Source organism: Natrix helvetica (genome assembly GCF_964273705.1).
Source record: "Natrix helvetica genome assembly, chromosome: 2".
NCBI classification, from domain to species: domain Eukaryota; kingdom Metazoa; phylum Chordata; class Lepidosauria; order Squamata; family Natricidae; genus Natrix; species Natrix helvetica.
Genome location: NC_138552.1, coordinates 20,427,483 through 20,455,116, shown reverse-complemented (window position 1 = coordinate 20,455,116; position 27,634 = coordinate 20,427,483). Strand labels below are relative to the sequence as shown.

The following is a 27,634-nucleotide window of genomic DNA, read 5'->3' as shown; positions in this document are numbered from 1 at the left end:
ATTATACTATGACTATATTTACAAGTTACTTATGTACAATTCATACTGTGCTTCTTCATGCCTGTTCCTTGTTCAACATTATTCAGGAAAAATCAGGAAAGATTACTCTAGTTCATTTTGAGTGGAAAATATATTATTCGTATCACTGAACATGCATTTTTTATGAAGCATAAGCAGCAGAATCAATGGGATGCATATTATTATTCTGCCATCTTTATTGTAAGAGCACCAGTTCACTTATACTTTAGTTTTATTATTCTTGTATTACCTAAACTATCAATTAGAGTGGATGTATCTCGTGTTTATAATCTTTAGTTTTTTATGTTTTATATGTTTGTTGTTTATGGGACCAAGATATGGTTTCTGACTGTCACCAGAATCTGCACAATCACCATGTCTGCTTCTTAACTGTAACGAATACTATATTCAATATGTTTAGTTTAAAATTGAATATATTTTATTCTAAGGTGATGATCTAAACTTTATTTTGGATTACTACAGACAATAAAATATACATTTCAAACTCACACATAATATGTTCAAATTTGAATGTCAGAAGCAAAATTTCAACCATTGTTACAGAAGCTGCCCCAGAATGAAACAGTGGCACAGCATGTTAACTATATCCTGCAACTACTTTATGCTTTTACCGCTTCCTTGATTTTAAAATAATAAGCTATTCCTGGCTCTAAGTTAATTGTAAAATTGAATTATGGAAGATGCATGTGCAGAATATATAGGTGGTCCTCAACTTACGACCACAAATGAGCCCAAAATTTGTTGCTAAATGAGGCCGATATTAAATTTGCCCCATTTCTTGCCACAGTTGTTAAGTGAATCACTGCAGATGTCAAATTAGTAACATGTTTGTTAAATGAATCTGGCTTCCCCATTGACTTTGCTTGTCAGGAGGTTACAAAAGATAATCACATGAGCCTAGACAATGCACTACACACTGCGACTCATAAATATGAGTCAGTTGCTAACAGGGTGGATAAAAATTGGTGATTTTTTTTTTTTGAAAAAAATAAAAAAACAGATTTTTAAATTTTAAATCGGATTTTTTAAATTTAAATTGGATTTCTTTTATTTTTATCAAATTTATTTTAATAAAAAGCTTTTGGAGTAAAAATCTATCTAAAGATAGTTTTATATTTAAGATACATTAATAATTTAGTTTATTCAGCATGAAATGGAGCTTAGTTATGTAGCATGAGGCTGTATATTCTGCAATATTGGGATTGTCGATGAGTCAACAACAGGTCAGAGGAGGAGCTGCTGCAGGACAGAGATGACAGTTGCTCTTTAAAAATTATGATTTACATCCACTTGATTTAAATCAAATCCACCCTGGTTGCTAAGCATCTGAATTCTGATCAGGTGACGATGGGGATGCAGCAATGGTTATAAGTGTGAAAAATGGTCATATGTCATTTTTTCAATGCCACTGTAGCTTCGAATGCCCATTAAATGAACTGCTGTAAGTCAAAGACTACCTGTAGCAGGTGTGAAATATTGCAAAGTAAACCTGACAGTTGAAGAAAAGAGGACATTGGGAGAATATCTGAAGGACAATAACAGAGTTGGAAAGGACTTTGGTGGTTTTCTAGTCCAACCCCCTGCTCAGGCAGGAAACACTCTATCATTTTGGAGCACCTCTCCCTGCCTCTTCTTGCATGAAAGGCTGAATCAAAAACTGGGCATGCGCAGTAGGAGAAGGCGGGACTAAAGAAATGACTGTTCAGCCTCAAAGCAAGGAAGGAGAGGAACCAATGAATTGTATTATCCTGTCAGCACAACAGAGAATAAAACAATGTACATGACCAGTATATTTTTTAAAAGCAGGCAAAGCAGATAACAACCTGGCAATGGCTAAGAGTAGGAAATTGAAGAGACAAACAGAGGAGCTAATTCTGGCTGCACACAACCAAGCTTTAAAAAAACAAATCCTGTCACAAGGTCAGAATTGAGAAGACAACAACAGACAGCAAATACCGTCTGTGCAAAGAAGCTGAAGAAACAGTGGACCACCTACGGTAGTTAGCTACAACAAGATTATCAGACAGACTGATGATCATGACAACAACATGAAAAAGTAGCAACAATAATGCATTGGAAGAACTGCAAGCAAAAATTGATGGGACCACAAGAGAGACAAATAGAAAATGAAGAAGCTAAAGTGCACCAGGATTTTAAAATCCAAACAGAAGGCACTTCCCACATAATACTCTAAAACGTACAACTGTCCTGCAAAACACCTGCAAAAAATAGTAGAACGACTGGGGCAAAAACAAAAAAAGCAAAGATAGTATCGATAGTAATATATTTAATAGGCACCTTGGGTGCAACTCCAAAACATTCTGAGCACCACTGAAACACCATCAGCATTGATAAAATCACCATCAATTAACTGTAAAATGCAGCTTTACTTGCAACCATTTACATCCTGTGATGATACTTTTAGCACCCTTAAAAAACCACATCTGCCTAACTCAGGTCCTTGAGAAGGACTCAATAGGTAAATAAAAATGCCATATCCAGTCCAAACATATTGCTGACTCAACAATCAACAATATTATTAATAGTGATAGTGGATGTTACAATAGCTGGAGACAGCAGAATAGAAGAGAAATAACTAAAAACAATCACAAAATACAAAGACTTGCAAATAAAAGTACTGTGGCAAAAGAAAACAAAAATAATACCAAGATTAATAGACACCTTGGACATCTATAGGTTTACCAATAGATAAAAATGCCAAATGCTATCTGTACACCTGGCTGACTGTGAAACCAACCATAGTAATGCCCACAAAGGATAATTATTTAATAATACTTCAGTGTTAACTTGTAGAGTTGGGTTCTAAAACTAAAACTAAGAAGTTCTAAAATTTATGCAGAGCTAAGGATATATAAGAATGTATCTTTAGCTTTCATTTAGTATGTAGAATTCAAGCATTCCGTAAAAAAACTTACAAGAAAAATGTTTATTATTTTCATAGTAAACCCATTCAAAAGCTAGCTTTCTTTTCAAATTGACAAATAACTTCAAATCAAATACTTTTACTGTTCAATGATCAGTACTACACGTAGCAATAATTGCAAACAAAAACATACTGATACCACAAGTTAATAAAAGATAGACCACAAGTCAATTTAGGCTTTTAAACTTGCAATCTTGATATAAACCAATGTAGAGCAGTACACAAAAGATAAAGAAAATGGAATAAATCTCACCTGCACATTAATTACTGTTGAATTCTACCTGGTATTATATTACAGTGAATATTATGCTAGAGCCTGGTTGAACAAAAAGTGGTATATATAAAATTAATCAAGACCATTCATTAGAACAAAATATAGTATAATGAAACATTGGCCAATGATTCACCTATTATATCATTACAATCAATCTTCTCAGATAAGTAGTACTGTATTCTTAAAGCAGACCTCAAGAATTTGCTGAGAATAAAAAATTACAATATCCTGGCCTAATAACAATAGCACTTAAGATTTATATACTCCTCCTTAGTGCTTTACAGCAGAGTTTACAATGTCAGCACGTTGCCCCCAACAATCTGGGTTTTCATTTTACCGACGTTGGAAGGATGGAAGGCTGAATTAACTAAAAACTGGTCAGGATCAAACTCCACCAGGCTATGGGCAGAGTTACCCTGCAATACTGCATTCTGACCACCGTGCCACAACAGCACCTAAAACAACACATAAGTACATAAATATAATCAAAGACCTAATTGAGAATGTTCTATCAATTTCCTAACTCAGCATATGCAAGCATTTTGTTATGTTCAATCTGGGATTTTATATCCAAGGTTCTTTGAACATAGCTCCACCCTGCTCAGCATTCAAAGTCAGAATGCTTCAAGAGAGAAGCCATAATTTATCTTTTATTTCCTATCCTTGTAGGTAAAAAAAATAGTTTTAAACAAAACTTAAACATGGTAATCCAGGACCTTATCTCAGTTCTGGTTAAATTGATCTCAGCATGGTAAAGTACAGATTATCTGAGTAGTTTTTGCAAATATTTTCACTGAATGAACTCATAAGCAATTTGATGTACAGTCTTAATTATAATTCATGTAAGAGTTGGCCTTAATTACTTTTAATCTGGCTGAGACTTATTTGGCTCCTCTAGTACAGTTTAAGAAATACAAAGTAAGTGTTATATTATTTGGTTTGTTATGAGAAATATAGCGTATTATGACCTAGCATAAAGTACTATCCCCAAGTATTTGAAACATGTCACCAACATTCTAAACTAACTTCTTTGGTTTCTTAACAAAGGTATCTTGGCAAACTTAATGTTTAGCAAGTGATTTTTACAAAAGAAGCTCAAAGACCTTAACTGATAGTTCTTAAAAGATACATTTAAAAGATTTAAAATAAAAACTTGAAAGCATATTGATAAACAAGCAAAAAATACATTTTCAATTCTATTTACATCTTAAAAGCACACACAACTGCAAATCTGACACATTTAAATATGATAAAGAAAAATGTTTTATTAAATAATTCTTCTTAAACTTTAGTAACAAATTTTTAGTAAAACCAAACAAAATTTAATCATTACCATTTTTAAAGAAGTCTTCGGTATAGTTGAACAAATAACTGCAGGACCAAATACAGCTTGCCATTACTACTGAGTTTGTGTTTGTATGTTTATAGACACATAGATACAAAATGTACTACAAACAGAGCATTCCAGTCCTGCTTGGAATATATGGAAGCAAATTACACCATTACGAATCAGGTTTGTTTTCATAAGACAATGAATTTATGTAGTCAAAGGCAAAAACAATTTTAAATATACATGAATCTTTATCAGACATAAGGCATTCTTCACAAGGCATAGTTTAGAGTTCCTTTCTTCCTACACTGAATATTGTTCATTTTTATTAATTTTGTTATCATAGAAAGATTAAGACATATTATAAAATGATAATACATTGAGGCTTCTTATAATAAAATATGACACTTTTTTCACCATCACTGCAAAATTTGTAAATAATTTTCCTGCATTCTCAGTAAGTTGACATGCTCTACAAAAGCTGCATTTGCCATATATGTGTGTATGTGTGTGTGTGTGTATGTTATGTTTATTAAAATAAACAATTGCAAAAGTTTGTAGTCATGCTACCTTCTGTAGATCCATTGTTAGAAGGAATGTCTAGAATAATTTTTGAGCAGTTTCTTAAATTTTACTGAAAAAGTTGCTATGTTGAATAGACATGTAAAACTTACACTTGAGGCAAACTCAAGTTTTACTTAATTTTTAAATGCATTCCTCTTTGTTTCTGAAATTATTTCAAATGTTTACAAAACAAACTCTCTCAGACATAATAATCTATTTAAATACCTGTCAATCCAATCTTTAGCTATCTCGTTATCATTTATTTTATTGAAAGACAATGTTTTCATTTAAAATTAATATAATTGGAATTATGAAATTGTAATAAATATTTATCATATATCAATACACCATTCACCTATTTTTAAAATGTTATTGTTTAAGAACTCAAATAATTGAAAGTGTGCATCATTTTATAAATACTCAGAAATTATGGGGAAATTGCCTTAACTATAGCATTCTAATCAAATATTAGACTAGACAGTGTAAGAAATACAGAGTGTTATATTACTTGGGTTGTTATGAGAAATATAGTGTATTATGTCCTATGTTTTTATAGGAATGGCTACTTTATATTATTATGGGGGGAAAAGCTGTGGTTTGATGTTAAATGCTTTTTTTTACTGCAACAGAGGGAGTCGGAAGTCAATGTTTCTTTTTTTCTTTTTTCCAGTTTCCCCTCACTTTTCTTTCCCCTTCTCTCCCCCCCCTTCCTATTTACTTTTGTATTTTACCTTATAACCTAATAAAAATGGTAAACACTGGAAATATTAGACTAGCACATTCTATTTTATATTTTAAGAAATGTCCTAGCAGTTTTCTCTAAGCTGCTTGAGAGCAACAGTTTTGGCACCATAGTTTCTTATTATATACACTGAAATATGCCAAGGTATTATCAAAATAATTTCAGGCATCTTAGAAACACTTCAAATTGAGTGTACTGAGTTCTTTTTAATACACAGTATATCGTAAGGATATTATCAAATACATGAAACATTTAAATGAAGTACAAAGGAACAGTGAAAAACCCATACACCTATAAGAAAACTGATTCAAGAGCAAATTTTACATTAAAATAATTTACTGAAGACACAAGATATGAGAATAAACCTCATTTCAACTTAAGCAAAATCCCAAATATTTAGTATAAGCAACAGAAGAATCTTCGCATATGTTACTTTCTGATTATGAATAATACTGTATTTGATTATTCTCTGGACAGTCCCTCGTTTTCCGTAAATTAGACCTATTCCAGACCTTTAAATAAACAGCTAAGCACAGAGAGAGACTCAACCTCCCCCACACAAGAGCATTTTAAAGCAACTTGTAGCTCATGCTTGAAATAATAAAGTTCAAAAATAAAAAGCTACTTTTTCAGACTGAAAATGGTTTCTCTCCCTTGCATATAGGCCTGAGGCCCTATTGCAAACAGTGTTTAACAGGCCCAGGCAGCACAAAGACAGGAATGGCAGATTACAGGGAGGGAGGGAGAGAGAGAGGCCGGGTTTGGGGCTCAGCAGGATCTTCAGGCTTTTTAAAATTCAAACTGCTGCCTGACCAATACAAATCACGGACACACTGCTGACTACTACATGGATTTACAGCATTAAAAACACGCCTCCTATGTGACAGCTATATTAACTTCATCCTTTTAAACATGTATCAGGCCATAAAAGCACAATTGTACTTTCTTAACAAAAGTAACTTTACTGAGAAATATTAAATGTAAGACTAACTTTCCAAAAAATTAGAACATCTACAACTTAGTAAGAACTGAGCGCAATTAAATGTCACTTTGTCTTACCTACCCCAGGATTTAAATTGGTTTTAAAAACAGCTATCAGACCAGCTGGATATCACAAATCCTTACACCTCTATATCGGAGAAATATAGATTTCTCTATATGGGAAATTAGAATTACACTGGAAAAAAATTACAGGCATCTATCTGGTTTCTCAAAAATCGTAATGTTTTTACTAAAGTCATTCTTCATTTGTGAGCATTACAGGATTATAAACTTTCAGATATCTGATTCAAAGTTACACAAACTAGACACATTTGAAAGTAAGAATATTTTTCAACCCAATAACATAGGCTATTCAGAGGTATGCATCACTGTCTTAAATACAACGTATTCCCATATAAACATACTTAAAACAGCAGGCTCAATTACAATAGCAGTGGTCTGACCTTTAAAACGTCAAGTAGCTACATAGATAACCCTTTTTCAAATAGGATACCTGTTCTTACAAAATAACTCTTTCCTCTTAAGGACCAAAATAGTTGTTCACTGTGTATGTAGAAAGTATGTCATAAATGGTACTAGGCAACCCATGGACTTCTAGTGAACTGGATGTTTGTTCTCCAAATTATTTAGTAGGAACTAGTTTTACTTTTACAATGCATTTGAGGGGATGTATACAATATTAACCATACGTATCCAACTACAAATTTGAAACTAAGACAAATAAAAGATGCAACTGTTGCAAACGGAAAACAAACGGGCGTTCGTCTCTCCCCTATTCTAACTAGGACCATTACGTTCGTCTCTTTCCTTTCCGCACTCCTCCCCCCTCCCGAAGTTGTAAATATGGCACAGGTTCGGTGCCCCGTCGCTGTTTAACTGTATTGTTTCCTCCTCCCACTTTTGCTCTCGGGCGCCGAGGCCTGTCACAGTGAAACCACTTCGACTCTCACATCCCCGAGCTGGAGTGAAAGCGCTGGCCGCTGGGCCTGCGCCCTCCTCCGGGCCTAGCCATCTCCAGCAGCTCGGCAGAAACCACTCTCATCCGCCAAACCCCGAGAGGAGGAGGCGGAGAGAAACGTGAAACACCCCTGGCTGCCACTCATTATTCACCCCCCCCCTCTTTTCTCCCACACCGGCCGAAAAGGCTAATCCCCGCTCTGCTTCCAGACTGGGCCGCCTCGCCTGAAAGAAGGCCCAACTCGCCGCTTATCTTGAAGCGAATAGAAGAAACCCGGAGACGGGAAAGCGCGAGCGGGGGCTTTTACCTGAGCTAAGCGTCGTCTGAATCCAACCGAAAACCAAGCGGTGGGGGGGGGAGGAAGGAAAAAAAATCCGCCCCCCTCCCTCCTCAGAGGATCCGCCACTGGGCCGCCGCGGAGCGGGAGGAGGAGGAGGGGAGATAATATAACAACAATAATCCGGGCCGGGAGGGGGGCTGGCTCCTCTTCCGTCTCCTCCTCAGTGCAGCGAACATGTAGAGCCGAGGAGGGGAGGAGAGCGGCCGAAGCGAATCCCTGAAGTCGCCGCCGCCACCGTCTTCTTCTTCTTCCTCCTCCTCCTCTTTTTATTTTTCTTCTTCCTTCTCCTCCTTGCCGTCGTCCTCCCAGCGAGCTTGATTCACCCCAACATCCACACAGGCCGGGCCGAACCGGATTCGATAAACACCTCACGCACCCACCGAGCGACCAACCCCGGGAGGGGAGGGAGGAAAGGAGCGAGCGGAGGGGAGGGGGATCTCCTCGGCCGCGGCTTGTTCCTTCTCTTCTTCCGCCGCCGTCACCGCCTCCGCCTCTCCTTCTGTGGACGCGGTCGGGGCGGGGCAGGGAGGGGATCGCTTGGCTTACGGTGAGTCGGTACCGGGGAGGGAGGAAAGGAAGAGGGAGGAAAAAAATAAGAGGCTGCGTGAATGTGTCGCTCTCGCTCCCTCTCAGAACAAAATGCCGACCGGAAGTGCAGTTGGAGGAATGACTCCCTCCACCGGCGCCAAACACCAACAAGCTCCCCCTTCTCGCTCTTGCTCGCCGCGGCCGTCGGCTTCGCTCGCTTGGCTTCTCCCTTCCGAGGAGAACAGCTGGACCGTATCTGGAGATCGCTGCCTCTTCGCGACAGCTGATGGCCGCCCTGCGTCGCGTGTTGGAACGTTGTGCCCCTGGCTTCCTTCTTCCTCGCAGTTTCTCTTTCTTTTTTTCTTCCCTGCCTCTCTTTCTGAAGTGCCGGAGGAAAGCCGGAGCGTACAGATAAAAGTCTCTGACCTGCTGAAGAGGAGAACTCCTGCGAACTGTCAACATGAGTAACGTGGCCGAGATAATTTTGTAAAGATCTTCTTGTACCTTTTTGCCTTTTTTTTTTGCCTTTGAAATAGGTTCTTTGTAAACTCTTGGTGTCATGCAGAAGAATAGAAGAGAAAATGTGTCTTATAAAAATACTTATCTTAGAAGATATTTTCTTGTAAAAAATACTTATGGTAGAGATATTTTCTTGTAAAAATACTTATCGTCCTTGGGAAAGTCTGTTCATCGGGTTTTCACAACTCGAAGGCTAAAAGGTTTTTCGCCCTTGTAGTACCTTGCTTTTCTGTCCCTTTAACGTTTGTGCCAGATTCGGGTTTCGACGGACTTGAAGCTTCCATTACATTCTGATTTTTAGAATGAAAGTGCTTTTTGCCCCAACCTTTTTTTTTTTTTTTTTGGTAACGTGGTGAAAGTATTCCTCTTTAGATAATGGGTTTTTTTGTTGATTCCTGACAAATAGATACATTATGCATTGGGGAAGATAGTGACAATCTGTAAAGCTATTTTGTATTCATGTAAATTTTGCGAGCAATGAATCAAAAGGAAGTAATTTCAGCTTAATTAAATGTCTTCTGTTCAGTGTTTTGGCTTTTATTATGGTGCAGCACATCCTGGTGTTTTATTTTGAAAGATAAGAAATCTAGAATACTGTACTCCATAGTAAAAATGGAAGTACAGCATTGCTAATTTTCAAACACAATTTCACTTGCATCAGTTTTCCCTAATGTTTAATCCCTATTTTTTTAATCCAGTCCACAATCCAGAATCTTTAATCGTGAACCAGGATGACACTAGATTTGCTCAGATTTCTAACTAAATTAACTGCATGTAAGAAAACTGTTCTTAAATATATACTGACCATTGTACTTTTAAAGCTTCTTGTACAATAACCCTTATCAATCAAGAAGTATAGATTTACTCCAAAATTAAAAGCCCAACCACAAATATGGCTGCCATTATTGTACAATTATTTAGAAATAAATCTGAATGAATAGCGTAAGATATTTTTTTTACAGTTTGTATAGAATAGGGTTGCGCATCTCATACAAAGAGGTGCTAGTTGCTTCTGGCTTACTCCATTAACTCCAATGGGATTTAATTTATCTTAGTTAAAGCCAAAATGAGTTTATTTCAGCATTTTTATCCTGCCTTTATTATTTTTCTAGATAACTCAAGATGATGAACATACATAATACTCCTTCCTCCTCCTATTTTTCCAACAACAGCAGCCATCTGAGGTGAGTTGGCCTGAGAGAGAATGACTGCACCAAAGTCATTCAGCTGGCTTTTATGTATATGGCAAAATCAAAAATCACAGTCTTGTGTTTCTTACTTACTTACTTTACTTTATTCATATTTATAGACCGCCCCCTCTCCCAAAAGGGACTCGGGGCGGTGTACAGTCAATACATAAAAGATACATAGATAAATCAATACTCAGATATTTAAATACATAAATAGTTAAATACTTACTTAGATGGAGGAGGTTAAAAGAACTGTACATTAAAGTAAAGTATTTAAAATACAATCTTTAAAAAGACCCCTAAAAATACCCCAACGAGTTAAATTTAAAATGGTTCCCCAAAAATACCAATTAAAATATATCTGCCAGGAGGTAAAAGCTATGAGTGTGCCAGGCCAGCTAATCGAAACAGGTGAGTCTTTAGTTTTTGCCGGAAGGAGCGGAAGTCGGTGGTGGTTCTAATGTCGGGGGGGGAGGTCATTCCAGAGGGTTGGGCCCATCACAGAGAAGGCCCTACTCCTAGGCGTCACCCATTGGCATTGCCTGGTGGACGGCACCAGAAGTCCCTCCCTGTGAGAGCGAATTGGTCGCAGGGATGTGTGCGGCAGGATGCGATCCCGCAGATAGCTAGGTCTAGCCCAATGCCTTAACCACTAAACCAAACTCTCACTAATCATTTAGTCATTGGGTGTCATTAAGTTGGTTTCACTCTCTGGCAGCTTCTTTTCAAATGCTTACCAAATTCACCTGTCCCTACTCTACAAATATTCTATGATCTTGTTCTGATCTATCCTTTGTTATCTATGATTATCTATTTTCTTAGACTCGCCAAACATAGTTTTATTTGTTTTAATATACAGACATTAAATGCCCAATTATTGCCTTAAGGAGCAGTCAATTTGTGATCCAGGATTTGATCATTTGTCCTCCTTATAATATAGAATCATCTCCAAATCCATAATTCAAGGGCCTTATCTTAATTCTCTCACTCCTTGTCCAGGTTTATGATACATTACCATTGAAAACTGTTGTCGCTTTAAATTTTATCTTTGATATCAATGAAATGCCCTTTTTCCTTCAGGATCTTGTTTAAGTTTGTCACTGCTTTCTTCAGTAGAGTAAATAATTTCTTTGTTTTTCCATCATAATGTCCATCTTATCTGTACTTGAGTACAACTACTTTTCTACCACTTTCACTTCTCTATAGTTGCCTGTAATATTCACCAAATATCCTGGGTGGCATTATATGTGTCCTCTTTATACACTAATACAGATTTTAACTTTCCATTTTTCTTTCATTTCTTTAAAGTCTTTTGTACTTTCAGTTAAAAAAGAGGTATCATTTTCATATCTCAGATTGCTAGTGTTTTGCCTCTAGTTTTGATTCCAGCTGTCATATTTTGTAATGTATTACTTACAATATATTTCTTAGCATTTAAATATTTACCAGTTAAGCAGATTTATTCAGCAGGACAGTATCCAGTCTTAATCTTCTGAACATTTTATTTTCCTCAAAATCAGCTCATACTGTAGCTTCTTGTCCAGTCCTTTAAAATAATTAAGGTTTCTGGCATAGTAAGAAACTTTTACATATGCCATATTTGCAATATCTATATAGTCAATGGCTTTGCTATGTTTAGACAAAATCTACACAATCAAAAGCAAATCTTAAAGTAGCTGATGTCCTCAATTAATTTTGTTTTGCAATATATATATTAAATTTATGAATTTGTAGTCAAAAAGATTTTGATTTTATGAATTACAACATGGAAAGTAGGTTGTAAAATGGTAGTTATGTTTAAAATTCTTAGGGCTGTAGATTTTTTTATAAAGTTTTCTGAGACAAAATTGAATAAACATATCTGTGTTCCATATATATTTCAATAGGATGTTGATGGGAGGGGGGGGGAGCTAAGGACATCAGCAGCTATTGGAAGGTAAGGATAGGAAGTTTCTGTATTCTTGGTTTCAAGGACAGCATATGTAGCCAGGCCACCCTGGGTTCCAGTAATTTCTCTGTCATTCTTTTGTTATCCTTGAAGTTGTATATATATAGAGAGAGGTAGTCCTTGACTTACAACAGTTCACTTAGTGACCATCTGAAGTTACAACAGCACTTTAAAAAGTGATTTATAATCATTTTCCCACTTAACAACCATTACAGCATCCCCATGGTCACCTGATCAAAATTATGCTTGGCAACTATGTCATATTTATGACGGTTGCACTGTCCCAGGGTCATGTGATCACCTTTTGTGGCTTTCTGACAAGAAAAATCAAAGGGGAAGCTTTGTACTAACTTAACAACTGCAGTGATTCACTTAACAACTGTGGAAACAAAGAACATAAAAGGGGACAAAACTCACTTAACAACTTTCTCACTTAGCAACAGAGATTTGGGGCATAATTGTGGTTGTAAGTCAAGAACTACCTGCATGTATGATGCCCTTAAGGCAGCGGTTCTCAAATAGTGGGGCGCGTCCCCCTGGGGGGGCGCGAGGCTCCGTAAAGGGGGGCGCGAAGGCTCCCTTTCCATCTGGGTGCAAAGGCGGCGAAGGCGTGGGCGAGGCATAATATATCCCGCCTGGAAGTGGCAGCACTTCGGACTGTGGATTTTCATTGGAGCCGCGGGCTGGAGCTGTGCAAGAAGCCTGCTCGGGCGGGGGTGGGAGGTAGGGAAGCATGGGACCGCCCGTCTTCGCCACCGCGTAGCTCGCCTCCCCGCCAGCAGCTCCACCGCCAGCATTCCGTCTGGAAGCGGAAGCGCAACAGCCGCTGTTGGGGAAGGGACAAAGGGGCGGCGGTCGCCCGATCTTGCCACCGCCACCCCTTCGCCCCTGGTAACGGCGACTGTTGTGCTGCTGTTTCCAGCTGGGATGCTGGAGGAGCTGCTGGCAGGGAGGGAGGGAAGAAGGGCAGAAGGGAGGTGGAAGGAAGGAAAGAAAAGCAGACACGCCGGAGGCAAAGAGGAAAGAAGGCAAGCAGGCAGGAAGGAGGCAGAAGGAAGGAGGGAAGAATGGAACTGGAAGGGAGGCAGGGAAGGAGGGAGGGAGAAAGGAAGGATAGGAGGATAGGGAAAGAGGAAAGAAGGCAGGCAGGCAGAAGGGAGGGAGGTGCAAGGAAGGAAGGAAGCATAGATAAGCAGGAGGGAAAGAAGGCAGGCAGGCAGGAGGAAAGAGGAAGGAGGGAACTGGAAGGGAGGCAGGGAAGGAGGGAGGGAGAAAGGAAGGATAGGAGGATAGGGAAAGAGGAAAGAAGGCAGGCAGGCATAAGGGAGGGAGGTGCAAGGAAGGAAGAAAGCATAGATAAGCAGGAGGGAAAGAAGGCAGGCAGGCAGGGGGAAAGAGGAAGGAGGGAACTGGAAGGGAGGCAGGAAGGAAGGGAAGGAGGAAGGGAGGGTGGAAGGAAGGATAGACAAGTAAGAGGGAAAGAGGAAAGAAAGCATGTGACTACGGTGGGAGACGAGGAAAGACCGGTGTGCTATGTTATGCAGAGGTGTACTTATAACAATTTTATAGACAAATGATACTATTTACAGTCACGCGGGGGGGGGGGGGGGGGCGCGAAATGTTTTCTTCTTCCTAGGGGGGGGCATGACAGAAAATAATTGAGAAGCACTGCCTTAAGGGATGGCTAAAGGGAGATAAGGAAAGGAAAGGCCTGGAAAACTCAACAGGGATGCTAGTTGAAGCCAAGCATAGGGTCAGCATATGGCAGTTAAGGAAAGGTAAAGGAAGGTGGGGACGGTGAAGATCAAGGAAGTGGGCAGCCCAATTGAATAGCTGTCAGTGATATCATAAGTAAAATCAGTACATAGTTGATCAAAAACTTTATGAACTGTTGGTATGTATCTGCTCCAAAATACGTTAATGATTTCTTAGGTCCCAAAAGCTTATTCACCACTATTTAACTTCACTTTTCTCTGGATTGTGTCCAACTATGCAAATTTTCAATGAAAGTTTTCTTTAAAAATTGATTAACACTATATTATTATATGTATGGCTCCAATATTTGATCAATTTTAATCTTACAGTTTTTCAAGTGGACTTTACTATTATTTTCTTATCTCGGTTGAAACCTTTTCAAGTTTCTCAAAAAATGAAACAGGCTAAATCAATTTTAGAAGACTTAATACAGTATTAAAAGCAGTTTACTAAAACAAATATCAATTAGATGAAATATCTGTAATTAAACATGTCTAGATTATACTCATACTTTTTAAAATGACAGATTCTAAATACCTTATACAAGAAATGTGTATATGTTGCATGTACATGCAGATGTTCAAACTATGATAAATATAGAAAATTTTATCTTCTATGAAAAAAAATTAAAAAGTATAGCAAATCCTCTTACTTGTTTTCGGGACTCTCTTTTGGACGAATCAATTCATTTCTTCATGTTCATTCTAACTTAATTCTACAACTCAAACAATTAGGTAAGTCTCAAAATATGTTTATCAATATATTCTCCTGGATATTATAGCACCCACCGTCTAAAATTATATATGAAGTTGAGCAATATAATACTGAAGACCTTATAGAACAGTACCATGAATCTTAGATGTAATGTTTTCAAAATTATTTTCAAGGTGTATTTTGCAATAGTATACAAAATTATTTTTATAAAGAAACTGTAATCCTTACATCAAGATCCTCAGGATAAAAGGCAGGCTAGAAATATTTTAAATAAGTCAGTAAATAAATCAATATTTATAAAAATAAATTAATATCTTTTTACTGTGCCTTCTTTTCTTCCTTACTAAATCCTCTCTTTCTGAATGTGGTGTGATCCTTTATTCTTTTTTGAAAAACAATGTACCACAACCTATTTCAGACAGTACTATCAACAATAAAGAGTTGATTTTTAAAAAATAATCAGTGACCATTTGTTCCTACTTGTTTCTTTTCAATTTTTTATGATTTGTTCATAACAATACATTTTAAGACATTTTTTTTCTTTTTGCCTGTTGGTAAAATAATAATTTAATAGAAATTTTCAGTCAAATAATTTATATTGTAACAGTTGATTAAAAGTTGATAAGTCCAGTTTGTCCAATTTCACTAATCTTTAACAAGAACATTTGGACTTGGCATTTCCACATAAATACTTATTTGAACTAGAAATATCAGACATTATCTTTCCAATATAAAAATAAGTCTGATTTTAATGATGTTCCATGTTGGAGTAGAGCCCTTGAGTTTGATTTACTAGTTACCTTTTAATAGTTAATTTAAATTGATAGGAACTGTTTTCAAACATTTTATTTCCAAACCATATTAATAAAATCCAAGTATGATTTCCATGTGATAATGCTTCTGTTCTTCTTATCCACATATTCAAATAAGAGTCCCCAAATATTTAATTAACCAAATGTATCTTTGTGGGGATGTATTCTTATTTTCTGTTTAGAAATATATTTTAAAAAACCAAAAATGGCAGAAATGTTTTCCCTGCTTACATGTAATTACTTTTAAACTGAGGGGCTTCTTTTAGGGCAGTGATGGCAAATCTTTTTGGCACCGGTGCCCAAAAGTAAAGTGCGCTGGAAACCGGAGACCAGCGGGCCAGCGTGCATGCCAGCCAACTGGTCTTCGTGTTTCTGGCATGCACATGTGTGCCGGCCAACTGGTCTTCGCGCACGCCGGAGTGCTGGAAGTCTGAAGAGCAAGTTGCTGGTGCATCTTCCAGTTTCCGACGCTCTGGTGCGTGCAAAGACCAGCTGGCCAGAAACCAGAAGGGCAGCTGACAACCATGCATGTGCCCACGGAGAGGGCTCTGCGTGCCACCTCTGGCACACGTGCCATAGTTTCACCATCACAGTAAATCTTTATAAGATTGCCCTGACCTGATTGACACATTACATTTAGCTCTAGTTTCCTTAGCCACATTTTATTAAATTAATTCATATTTAATTTGGTCAGGGTCACACAAATGTGGCTGACCTGTAACACTGGCTTGGGAGGGGGGTTTATGTAACTACTATTTTCTTGGAAAAAATAAAGGGCAAACGCGAAAAAGTGGCACATCAGAAAGAAGTTCATAAGGGGGGGAAATTGTTTACATTTATGCGGTAATCTTGTTTTACAAAGCAAAATTCAAGAGCAAAACCAGAAAAATAAAATAAAAAATAAACTATTAAATAAATCTGAATGACAGATTTCTGAAAAATAGGTCTGTCCTTTCTAATAAAGTATACTGTATATGGTCACTGTAGTGATAACAATAAGATGAAACCAAATGAGTCAAATGAGGGATAAGCAGAATGTGTGGCACCAGCCTAAATCAAAGGTCTCATCCTTCCTTAAAAACCATCTTTCATATCTTGACAAGAACCTTAAGCCATTGAAAGTTTAAAGAGTAAATTCAAAAGTTGCATTTACTCACTTGTAAATATCTAAGTACCTCAGCAGCATACACTGCTGAGAAATTAAGTACCACATGACAAGATTGCTTGACTAGCACTTATATTTTAGCACATTTAGAAATTACCCTCCCCTCACCCTTAGTTACAATACAATAATACAATACAATATAATAGCAGAGTTGGAAGGGACCTTGGAGGTCTTCTAGTCCAACCCCCTGCCTAGGCAGGAAACCCTATACCGTTTCAGACAAATGGCTATCCAACATCTTCTTAAAGACTTCCAGTGTTGGAGCATTCACAACTTCTGGAGGCAACTTCTGTTCCACTGATTAATTGTTCTAACTGTCAGGAAGTTTCTCCTCAGTTCTAAGTTGCTTCTCTCCTTGATTAGTTTCCACCCATTGCTTCTTGTTCTGCCCTCAGGTGCCTTGGAGAATAGTTTGACTCCTTCTTCTTTGTGGCAACCCCTGAGATATTGGAACACTGCCATCATGTCTCCCCTAGTCCTTCTTTCTCTTAAGCTAGACACACCCAGTTCCTGCAACCGTTCTTCATATGTTTTAGTCTCCAGTCCCCTAATCATCTTTGTTGCTCTTCTCTGCACTCTTTCTAGAGTCTCCACATCTTTTTTACATGGTGGCGACCAGAACTGAATGTAGTAAGTAGTTGTGTTTAAATGATTTCTAAATGAGGTTTTATAATTTTTTCCACAGCTTATTTTCTTGTACGCTATCCAGAGTGTGTGTGAGATGGCAGCTACATAATTTTCAGAATTGAATTAAACATTTAAATTTAAAAATGTGACTTATCAATTACTGAGAAATAAGGGTGGTTGCCATCTCTCAGAGAGATCACGTCCCTGAGGCATCAAATCAAAATTCTTTATTGTGGTCAGTGACCAAATGTTGGTTACCTGACCCATCAAAACACACTTATTCCTCAGTCATATTTATTAAAGAAGTGCCCTTTCAATGAAAAAATGCCTCAAGGGTGGAATTTTTAAAATTAAACTCCTTTGTCCTTTTTCCCCGTTACTGTGAAGAAAATACTAGGGACCGTAGAAAAAACTACTTTTCCTACAGGTGGGAAGAACTTTTTACTTCATTATCACCAAAATAATTTAATATATTTTGTACACTCCAAATAATCAACAGGGCTTATTAAAAATATCACTAAGACTTACCTCTGACACAACTCCTAATGTGGGGTTTTTAAGAATCTCCTCTTTTTTTCTTTACCTCAGGCTACTGTCGCTGTTGTTCACTGGAACCTACCATCCAGAATATATTGTTGCCCTTCAAAATTTACCTCAGGTTTAATAGTTCTCATTCATGGATGCATATCTTCCATTTTTATTAAGTTAATGCAGATTAATGGATATTTTTTTTAGCCACAGAAAATGTGGAAATGTATTGATAGAAGAAATACTCCCCCCCCTCCATGTTGTCTAATGGAATCTCCTATAAGAGCAATGTTTTTCAAATCTAGCAACATTTGAGGTGTGTGGACTTCAATTCCCAGAATTCACTAGCAAGCTTGCTATTAGATATTGATACCAACATAATGTATTGATGGTTTAAATTATTATCAGTTTAAATTATTCATCCTGTTTCATCAAGTGCTTTTTCTCCACATTGGAAAAACAGCAATAAACTTTTCTCCTTTTTTAAAAAAATAAGGTTGACTGACCCTAATGTTATTCCAATAAAGCACTAACCTTAAAATTAAAACAACAATGATAACAATAACAAAGGAAAACTGTGGTCAGGACTTTTTGCAGTAACTACTGCAAATGGCAATCCAGTATGAGTTTGGGAGATACAATTGATAGGGAACGTGAGTCTCAGAATTCAGGTTTGTTTCACAGGATTGCAGGCTTCTATCACTTAGATAGACTTGGTGTATAAACTGAGACTTGGCTATTGAGGGTGTTCAGGCAGAGGGGATTTTTCTGTCATTTTGTGGGTCAGTAGCACCACAATTTGAAAATCCCTGTCATAGCTGATTCGGTAACAGATTGAAAGGAGATAATGTCAGATGTTTTTCTGTCACTACACTATGTAGGGAGAAATCCCTAAAAAGATTCTGAGGAATCATTCACAGGATTCCTATGAACAGTTTTAAAACTACTAATCTAACACATTGCAGTATGCCATTTTTGCATCATTTAATTTTAACTATTCACTTGGATGTTACTACTCTTTCTTCCATGGCATGTCATCAAAGTATATATTATCAGATGTTCATCTTCTGTATGCGCATACTGTATAAATAAATGCATGAAACATTCAATCAACAGAAAATCAAAGACTAATTTTAATTATAAATGCTCAAACAAACCATTAACTTTCATATCTATTTCAACTGGGCCAGATCAAACCGCATATGTGTTTATTGCAATAAATTAAAACACATATGAAAGCAGTTTTGCATAGAAACATAGAAGCTAGAAACAGAGAAACGGTGAGTTATAGTCTTGCCTTAGGCATAAAACCAGTTGAGTGACCATAGGCCAGTCACTCTTTATCAGCCCTAGAAAGGAGGCAATGACAAACTACTTCTGAAAAACCTTGCCAAGAAAATTGCAGGACTTATCCAGGCAGTCTTCAAAAATTGTATACGATTGAATGGAAAGGGGGGGGGGGGGAGAGCTTATACACTGTCACACAATCTTGGCCATATCACACATAGCTTTTTATGATTGTGAAATAGTGGAAATTAAGCATACCTTCACTAGCCATTGTTTATTTTAACCATGATACATTATATAAATTTAGTTATCCACACACTGTGTTAAGACATAAACCACAACTTAAAGCCTCCCGAGTCCAGATCAATACAATATGCGAAAGCAAAACCCAAAGAAATGCATTACAGTATGACATCTGAACCCAGACTATTTATGGAAGCAAGCTCACCATTATCATCAGTATCTTCATAACTAATCAAGGAGAGAATCAACCTAGAAACGAAGGAGACATTTCCTGACAGAATAATTAATCAGTGGAATGACCAATGGAACAGCTTGCCTTCAGAGGTTGTGGGTGGTCCAACACTGAAGGTTTTTAACAAAAGATTGGGCATTTGTCTCAAATGGTATAGGGTTCCTGCTTGAGCAGGGGATTGAACTAGAGAACCTCCAAGGTCCCTTCAACTCTATTATTGTGTTATCTTACAACATCTGGGGGGGGAGGGTGTCTAGTGCTTCTGAACATAATCCTGATTTTCCCAGTGAAATGATACCATAGTAAGAATCCATAGGATATTGGACAATGCCGAAGGTTCACCTCATGCCTGGTCCCCCATCCAGGCTCCCACAGCCTCCAGCCATTACAAAAGGGCAGCCACAGCATCACTATGATCACCAGGGATACTTGCTGTGATTTGTTTCACCAGAACAATTGGATGTTGTGTGTGTCTTCCTTCTAAAATTATGACCGCAGATACAATGTCCCCATATATCAGGATGAGGCTGCCCAGAAAAAGTATTCAGAGGATGCCCATCTTTGCTATTATTTTAAGTATTCACAGAACGACAGACAGACGTCTAGATGAGTTCTGCAGCTGGTCTTCTAGTTTTACATCTGCACTGAATTACATCTGTATTCTTTTGGTTTCAGCATCTGTTTGAGTTTATTTGCACTTCAGTAATGTCTACTTAATTTCTCCCATTAAAAAAATCCATAATATACAAATACTTGGTTGGTTTGTTTGTTTGTTTTCCTTAATGTGTGTGTGTGTGTTTAGTTATTAGGAACTGTTTTTAAGGATGCAATTCACTATTTTATATTTCTGGGTAGTCTTACACTTGCAAGCAACTGAGAACAGTAGATGCTGTTGAGTTACTGTACATTATCAACTATGATAAATTGATACACAAATAGAAAACAAAATACTATTTGCCAAGGAGAGCTTTTTCAAGTTAGGTTTTTGATACTATCCCTACCCACAAATGTCATTATATCATTCAATTCTCTGTAATTTGGAAAACAGATAACATTAACTGTTCATTGTTTTCAAATGGCAGATGACTTGTTTTATTACATTCATAGATACATTTGTGGGAAATATGACTGCCTGTTTATCTAAAGATTATATATATATATATATATATATATATATATATATATATATATACATACATACATACATACATACATACATACATACATACATACATACACACACACACACACACACACACACACATATATGCTGGTTTTGTTGTATTCGGGTCTTTTCCCGTGTAAGGTTGAGATTGTCTTTGCAACGTTTCGGCAGGATCTCACCTGCCATCTTCAAGCCCACGCTTGAGGTAAGTATACTTATTTGGAAATAGTGTACTATACTCAACAATATACTTTGAGTAAATATATACAGGATTGGGTTTCTTGCTTACAATTTGGCAATATGCTAATAAGCGAAGTGGGATCTATAGTATTTCCATCATGTCACAGTGAACTGTGAACGTGTTTTGAGGAAGTGAAACACTTTTGAGATTATGTTGTGGGATATAAATTTACTACAATTTTCTTTTTGTAATTCTGATTGTAATTTGCACACAACATTGTACTTTCTTAATAGCTGGCCATGTATTAGCAGATCATTTATGACAGGAAAAGGCAGTATCTCTGCTCAATTAGATTACTAAAAAGATAATCCTAATAATCCTATTAAGAAGCAAAATACTGAGTATTTCATTTAACTTGTTTGATGTTAATAGCCTGTCTATTCAATAGGATTAGACCCAAGATTAATCTTTGTATACAGTAATAACATATTTTTATAGTAATTTTATTTTTAAAACATTACAATTAAAAAAGATAAAAATGAATGCAAACTAAAAAGTATTAGAATATGCTTTAAAAATAGTGCAGAAACCAAACAATGGAAAAATGGAAAAGAAAAAAGCATATTGTAAAGCAAAGGAAAAAATGACTTTTTCTATCACAACAAGTATAAACACTTTTAGTAACATCACCTCTTAAAATACAACAAATGATTTCTTCTTTCCATATCTCATCTCTTATTTATAAATTAGACCTTAAAGCCCTGATCAGCAAAAGACTATTATGGGTTACAGGACATGACAACACATAAATGTTAACCTTGATCAAATAAACTATTTTTATATTCCTTCCTTTTACTTTTAACAAACTTGATCTTTAGTCAATACAAATAATATACTAGAATTTGATTTATTTATTTTTTCCTTTTTCCTTCTCATAAAATTTGTCAGAGGTTTAGCAAATCTCTTTTGTAAATCCAATATAGGAAAGTTATCCATGTTTTTTTAAATCAAAACAAAAGCATTTTCCTCTAGCAAGGATTCTTAATTTTAAAATCTTATTTCAAATCCATCTGGACCCTTAATTTGTAATTTTCCAAAAACCAAAATTCTAATGACCCTTTTGCTGTTTATTCAAATCGTTTTTTTAAACCCTAAACTTGCATTTAAAAGTTTTCTAAGGATTAAAAGAAACTGATTTCATGCTGTACAAATTGTTGATCCAAAAGTTCCCAATAGCTGAAAAGCAAACAACAATTTCACATTTGATTAGAAAAGGCAACATGCAAACCTGAAATCATTTTTAAAGCACAGACCATACTTTGAACAAAAAGATGACTACTCCCTTGTCTTCCACAGCTCTAAACTCACCTGATACTGCTGTTTAGCAGACTTCTCACCAAGAGCAACTGTCTGGAGCACTTATGAGCAATCTCAAATCGTCACCTTGTCCAGAAAGGAGTTACGAAGAGCTGGTTTACTCACTGGCTCTTCATTCTTCTGTGGTCATCAGCTCTGCCTTTAATGGTCTTCAGTTTGCTATTTATTCTCCCAAATTATAATAACATTTTCATTGTAGTAATAATCATAATAATGTTGACGCACAGTATTTGTCAATCACTTCTGTACTAAAAAAGATGATGATCTTTATACAAAGTTAACACCAAGGGGTTACACAGGAAATACTAACAGATTGAGAGTAGCTGTTGGGTCATTGACCTTTAATGAGATAGGGACTTGTCTATTCCGAGCGTGTGATGACAGATTCCAGCTGATTGAGAGGATGAAACCTACTAGAATAGGACAGCGGTCATGAAGGTGATCTCTGCAAGCGATGTGGTATGCTAAGAGCATGGCACAACATGAAAGACGCCCTGGTCAACCACTGCGCCCAGCCCATTTCCAACTGTCTTGACTCTTGTCCTGCTATTGGAACAAGATGGAATCTGGGAAGAGAGAGTGAGGCTGACTCTGCGCACCTCTCCTTCCCTTTAATCCAATTCATGCACAAGTCTTGACATCCCCTCAATTAGATGTCAAGGTCCTCTTTGAACACGATGGACAAACATCATCATATCTTGCCCTTTTATTTTGATATCTTGGCTTAAATATTCATATGTTTTGAAAAAGCAGCAGGGCAGGAGGCATGAGTAAATAATAGAAATAAGAGTTATTCCCAGTGGAATTAGAAGAGTTAATTATTTTTCCATTTCCTCTAGTAATTAAACGAGAATTGTGTTTTCCTTCAGTGAAATTAAAAGCCTCTGAAAATTGATAAAAACAGATACCTATTTCAAGACCAAGCCATTACCCAATTAACCTATATAAAAATATCTGGAAACTGGTATCCAGACTCTACTGCCAATGTTCTTGGATAAGACAAAAAAAAAAAAAACAATTGGAGCAGTGACATCCATGGCTCTTCATATTGATGCAAAATATGCCTTGTCGTAGCTTTGTGAATTATTTGAAAGAACGGCAACTATAGTCCGAATGCGCATACCTAGAGAATTCAGCATTTGAAAGAAAATCATTTATCCAGTGCCCATTCATCTTTACATATCAACAGATACAGCATCCATCAGTCTAGATTGGATTGATGGCAAGACTGGTAAAATAAAAAATTACTTCATTTTTCTCGCTTTCAAACATTCCCCCATCCCTGTTCCCATTTTCCCCCTGGCATTCTTCCTAAAGACTCAAATGTGAAAGAGCAAAAGAGGGACTGTGAACAGCCTGGCTAAGAAGAGGTCAGATGTATTATGGGCCTTTACAATGGAGAAGATATTCTGTAGGCCAGGTGTCCGCTTACCTTTGAAAGATGAAAGAGGATTAGAGAGCCACCTGTCCCCATCAGGTGTTCTCCCTCTGGCAGTGGACTGAGCCTCCCCTTCACAACAAAAGTCCCTCACCAGAAGAGTAAGAGTTATGTAGGTGACAGGTATATCAGGTGATAAAGTTTGGAACAGGTTAAAGGATGTTCTATTGTTATAAAATTAAATGGAAGTAGGAGATACTGAATAATGATTTTACTCTGGGTCTGTGTTGTTGCAATGTTGGAATATGCATAATGGACTAAATAATCCAGCATAGAAATGACTTTAGGGGTCAGTGTTGTTTGATTTATCTTAAGTCTCACACTTTTGGCCATTTTTGTTTCTTGAAAATAGCCTGGGGGGAGAGGGATATTAAGCAAGCAACATTAAGATTAATTATTCAGATAATAATTCAGATATATATATATATATATATATAATATTATTATAATAATTATTAATTATTCAGATAGAGAGAAGGACTAGGGGAGACATGATAGCAGTGTTCCAATATCTCAGGGGTTGCCACAAAGAAGAGGGAGTCAAACTATTTTCCAAGGCACCTGAGGACAGAACAAGAAGCAATGGGTGGAAACTAATCAAGGAGAGAAGCAACTTAGAACTGAGGAGAAACTTCCTGACAGTTAGAACAATTAATCAATGGAACAGCTTGCCTCCAGAAGTTGTGAAAGCCCCAACACTGGAAGTCTTTAAGAAGATGTTGGATAGCCATCTGTCTGAAACGGTATAGGGTTTCCTGCCTAGGGGGTTGGACTAGAAGACCTCCAGGGTCCCTTCCAACTCTACTATTGTATTATTGTATTCATCTAAATTTAGCTGCTGTTAAGGAGTTAGAGGTAGGACTGGAAGAAAAAAAACCTACTGCCAAATTTAACCAGGCATAAACATTAGTTTTATCATATAATGCATAGGTAAAGGCAAAGGTTTCCCTCGCACATATGAGCTAGTCGTTCCCCGACTCTAGTGGGCGATGCTCATCTCCATTACAAAGCCGAAGAGTCAGCGCTATCCGAAGATGTCTCCATGGTCATGTGGCCGGCATGACTAAACGCCAAAGGGACACGGAACACAGTTACCTTCCCATCAAAGTGGTCCCTATTTTTCTACTTGCATTTTTACATGCTTTCGAACTGCTAGGTTGGCAGAAGCTGGGACAAGTAACGGGAGCTCACTCAGTTATGCGGCGTTAGGGATTTGAACCGCTGAACTGCCAACCTTTCAGATCGACAAGCTCAGCTTCTTAGCCACTGAACCAACCCGTCCCTGCATACAATGCATAAAGATTGCCAATTAACTAGAAAGGATGCCTAGTTTGCATTAAGAATAAATTAATACAATAGTTGGGAAGATGACAACATTGCAAGCATTGGACCAGGTCACCTTAGGATGGTCTAGAAAACAGTCCATTCTCCAAGAAGTGGAATGCAAAGTTTTCTGATTTGCTTCTCTGCTCTTGCCAGAAAAAAAAGTGCTTTAATCATAAAAATACGATACAATAGCAGAGTTGGAAGGGACCTTGGAGGTCTTCTAGTCCAACCCCCTGCCTAGGCAGGAAACCCTATACTGTTTCAGACAAATGGCTATCCAATATCTTCTTAAAGACTTCCAGTGTTGGGGCATTCACAACTTCTGGAGGCAAGCTGTTCCATTGATTAATTGTTCTCACTGTCAGGAAGTTTCTCCTCAGTTCTAAGTTGCTTCTCTCCTTGATTAGTTTCCACCCATTGCTTCTTGTTCTACCCTCAGGTGCCTTGGAGAATAGTTTGACTCCCTCTTCTTTGTGGCAACCCCTGAGATATTGGAACATTGCTATCATGTCTCCCCTAGTCCTTCTTTCTCTTAAGCTAAACATACCCAGTTCCTGCAACCGTTCTTCATATGTTTTAGTCTCCAGTCCCCTAATCATCTTTGTTGCTCTTCTCTGCACTCTTTCTAGAGTCTCCACATCTTTTCTACATCGTGGCGACCAGAACTGAATGCAGTATTCCAAGTGTGGCCTCACCAAGGCATTATAAAGTGGTATTAACACTTCACGTGATCTTGATTCTATCCCTCTGTTGATGCAGCCTAGAACTGTGTTGGCTTTTTTGGCAGCTGCTGCACACTGCTGGCTCATATTTAAATGGTTGTCCACTAGGACTCCAAGATCCCTTTCACAGTTACTACTACTGAGTAAGGTATCACCTATACTGTACCTGTGCATTCCGTTTTTGTTGCCTAAATGTAGAACCTTACTCTTTTCACTATTACATTTCATTTTATTAGAGAGTGCCCAATGTTCAAGTTTGTCAAGATCCTTCTGTATCTTAAGCCTACCTTCTGGAGTGTTGGCTATTCCTGCCAACTTGGTGTCATCTGCAAATTTGATGAGTTCCCCATTTATTCCCTCATCCAAATCATTGATGAAGATGTTGAAGAGTACTGTGCCCAAAACAGAGCCTTGGGATACTCCAATATATACCTCCCTCCATGTAGATGCAATTCCATTGAGGACTACATGTTGAGTGTGGTTGGTAAGCCAGTTACGAATCCATCTGGTGGTGATGCTGTCTAACCCACATTCTTCTACTTTATCTAGTAGTAGGTTATGGTCTACCTTATCAAATGCCTTACTGAAGTCCAAGTAAACTATATCGACGGCATTCCTCTGGTCCACTAATTTTGTCACTTTGTCAAAGAATGCAATAAGATTAGTCTGGCATGATCTGTTTTGGACAAACCCATGTTGGCTTTTGGCTATGTTTGCTTCTAGGTGTTTGCTAATTTGCTGCTTGATTATCGTTTCCAGAATCTTTCCTGGTATTGAGGTCAGGCTGATAGGTCTGTAGTTTCCTGGATCTGTTTTTTTTCCTCCTTTTTTGAAGATGGGAATCACATCAGCTCTTTTCCAGTCTTCTGGTAGTTCCCCGGTGCTCCAGGATCTTTGAAAGATATAGTTCAGTGGTTCTGAGATCACGTCTGCCAGTTCCTTCAGAACCCTGGGGTGTAATCCATCCAGTCCTGGTGATTTGAACTCTTCTAGGGTAGACATGTTCAATGGGAAACGTAACTGCTATATCATGGATGACTTTTTGCATTCAGGCTAGTAAATTAATACATTCTTCCACTCCCACCAACAGAAATACATGATACCAAGCTGTCAAAATCCAGCAATAGATAATGATTAGTTTAAGTGTCTAACTACTATACTAATGAAGTATTTCCCCTTTCCCTTTGTAAGAAATACCATATGTCAAGGGATTGAAAATTGCACACCGAAGAGCTACTTGTTGTAACATTAATTTCACTGACAAGGCTTATTTTTTTTTTTAAAAAAAAAACTCTTTACCGATTGAAATCTGTGTTCTTTTCAGAATTAATAAATTACAATTAAAGCACTAAACCCATTGCACAGAAGTGATGTCTTTGAGATTTTCTTCCTGTAAGTATTTACAATTTCGGAATAAAGGGAGAAAATAATGTGGCACCTTGGCATTATAAAAAGAGAGAACAGATGGGACGTACCCGTGATGGCGAACCTATAGCACATGTGCTAGAGGTGGCATGCAGAGTCCTCTCTATGGGCACGCACTCCGTCACCAGCTGCTAGTATGATTTCTGGCACGCGCATGCGCACGCTGGAAACCAGAAGAGCAGCTGACCTCTGCGCGCATGCGCACCAGAAGTTGGTCTTTGGGTTTCCTGCACTGTGGCACGCACATGCACTCTCCCGT

General features: G+C 37.5%; 1 protein-coding gene across 3 annotated transcripts in view; it reads right to left on the bottom strand.

Moving 5' to 3' along the window:
• Positions 1 to 8,650, bottom strand: part of NIPBL (NIPBL cohesin loading factor) — a 177,579-nt gene extending 168,929 nt beyond the window's left edge. Inside the window, exon 1 of one of the 3 annotated variants that reach the window (XM_081940543.1) lies at positions 8,161 to 8,650. The gene's annotated coding sequence lies outside the window, so the exon portion shown is untranslated. The remainder of the gene's footprint in view (positions 1 to 8,160) is intronic. The other 2 variants (XM_081940542.1, XM_081940544.1) reach the window with 2 other exon arrangements.
• Between the last annotated feature and the right edge of the window lie 18,984 nt (positions 8,651 to 27,634).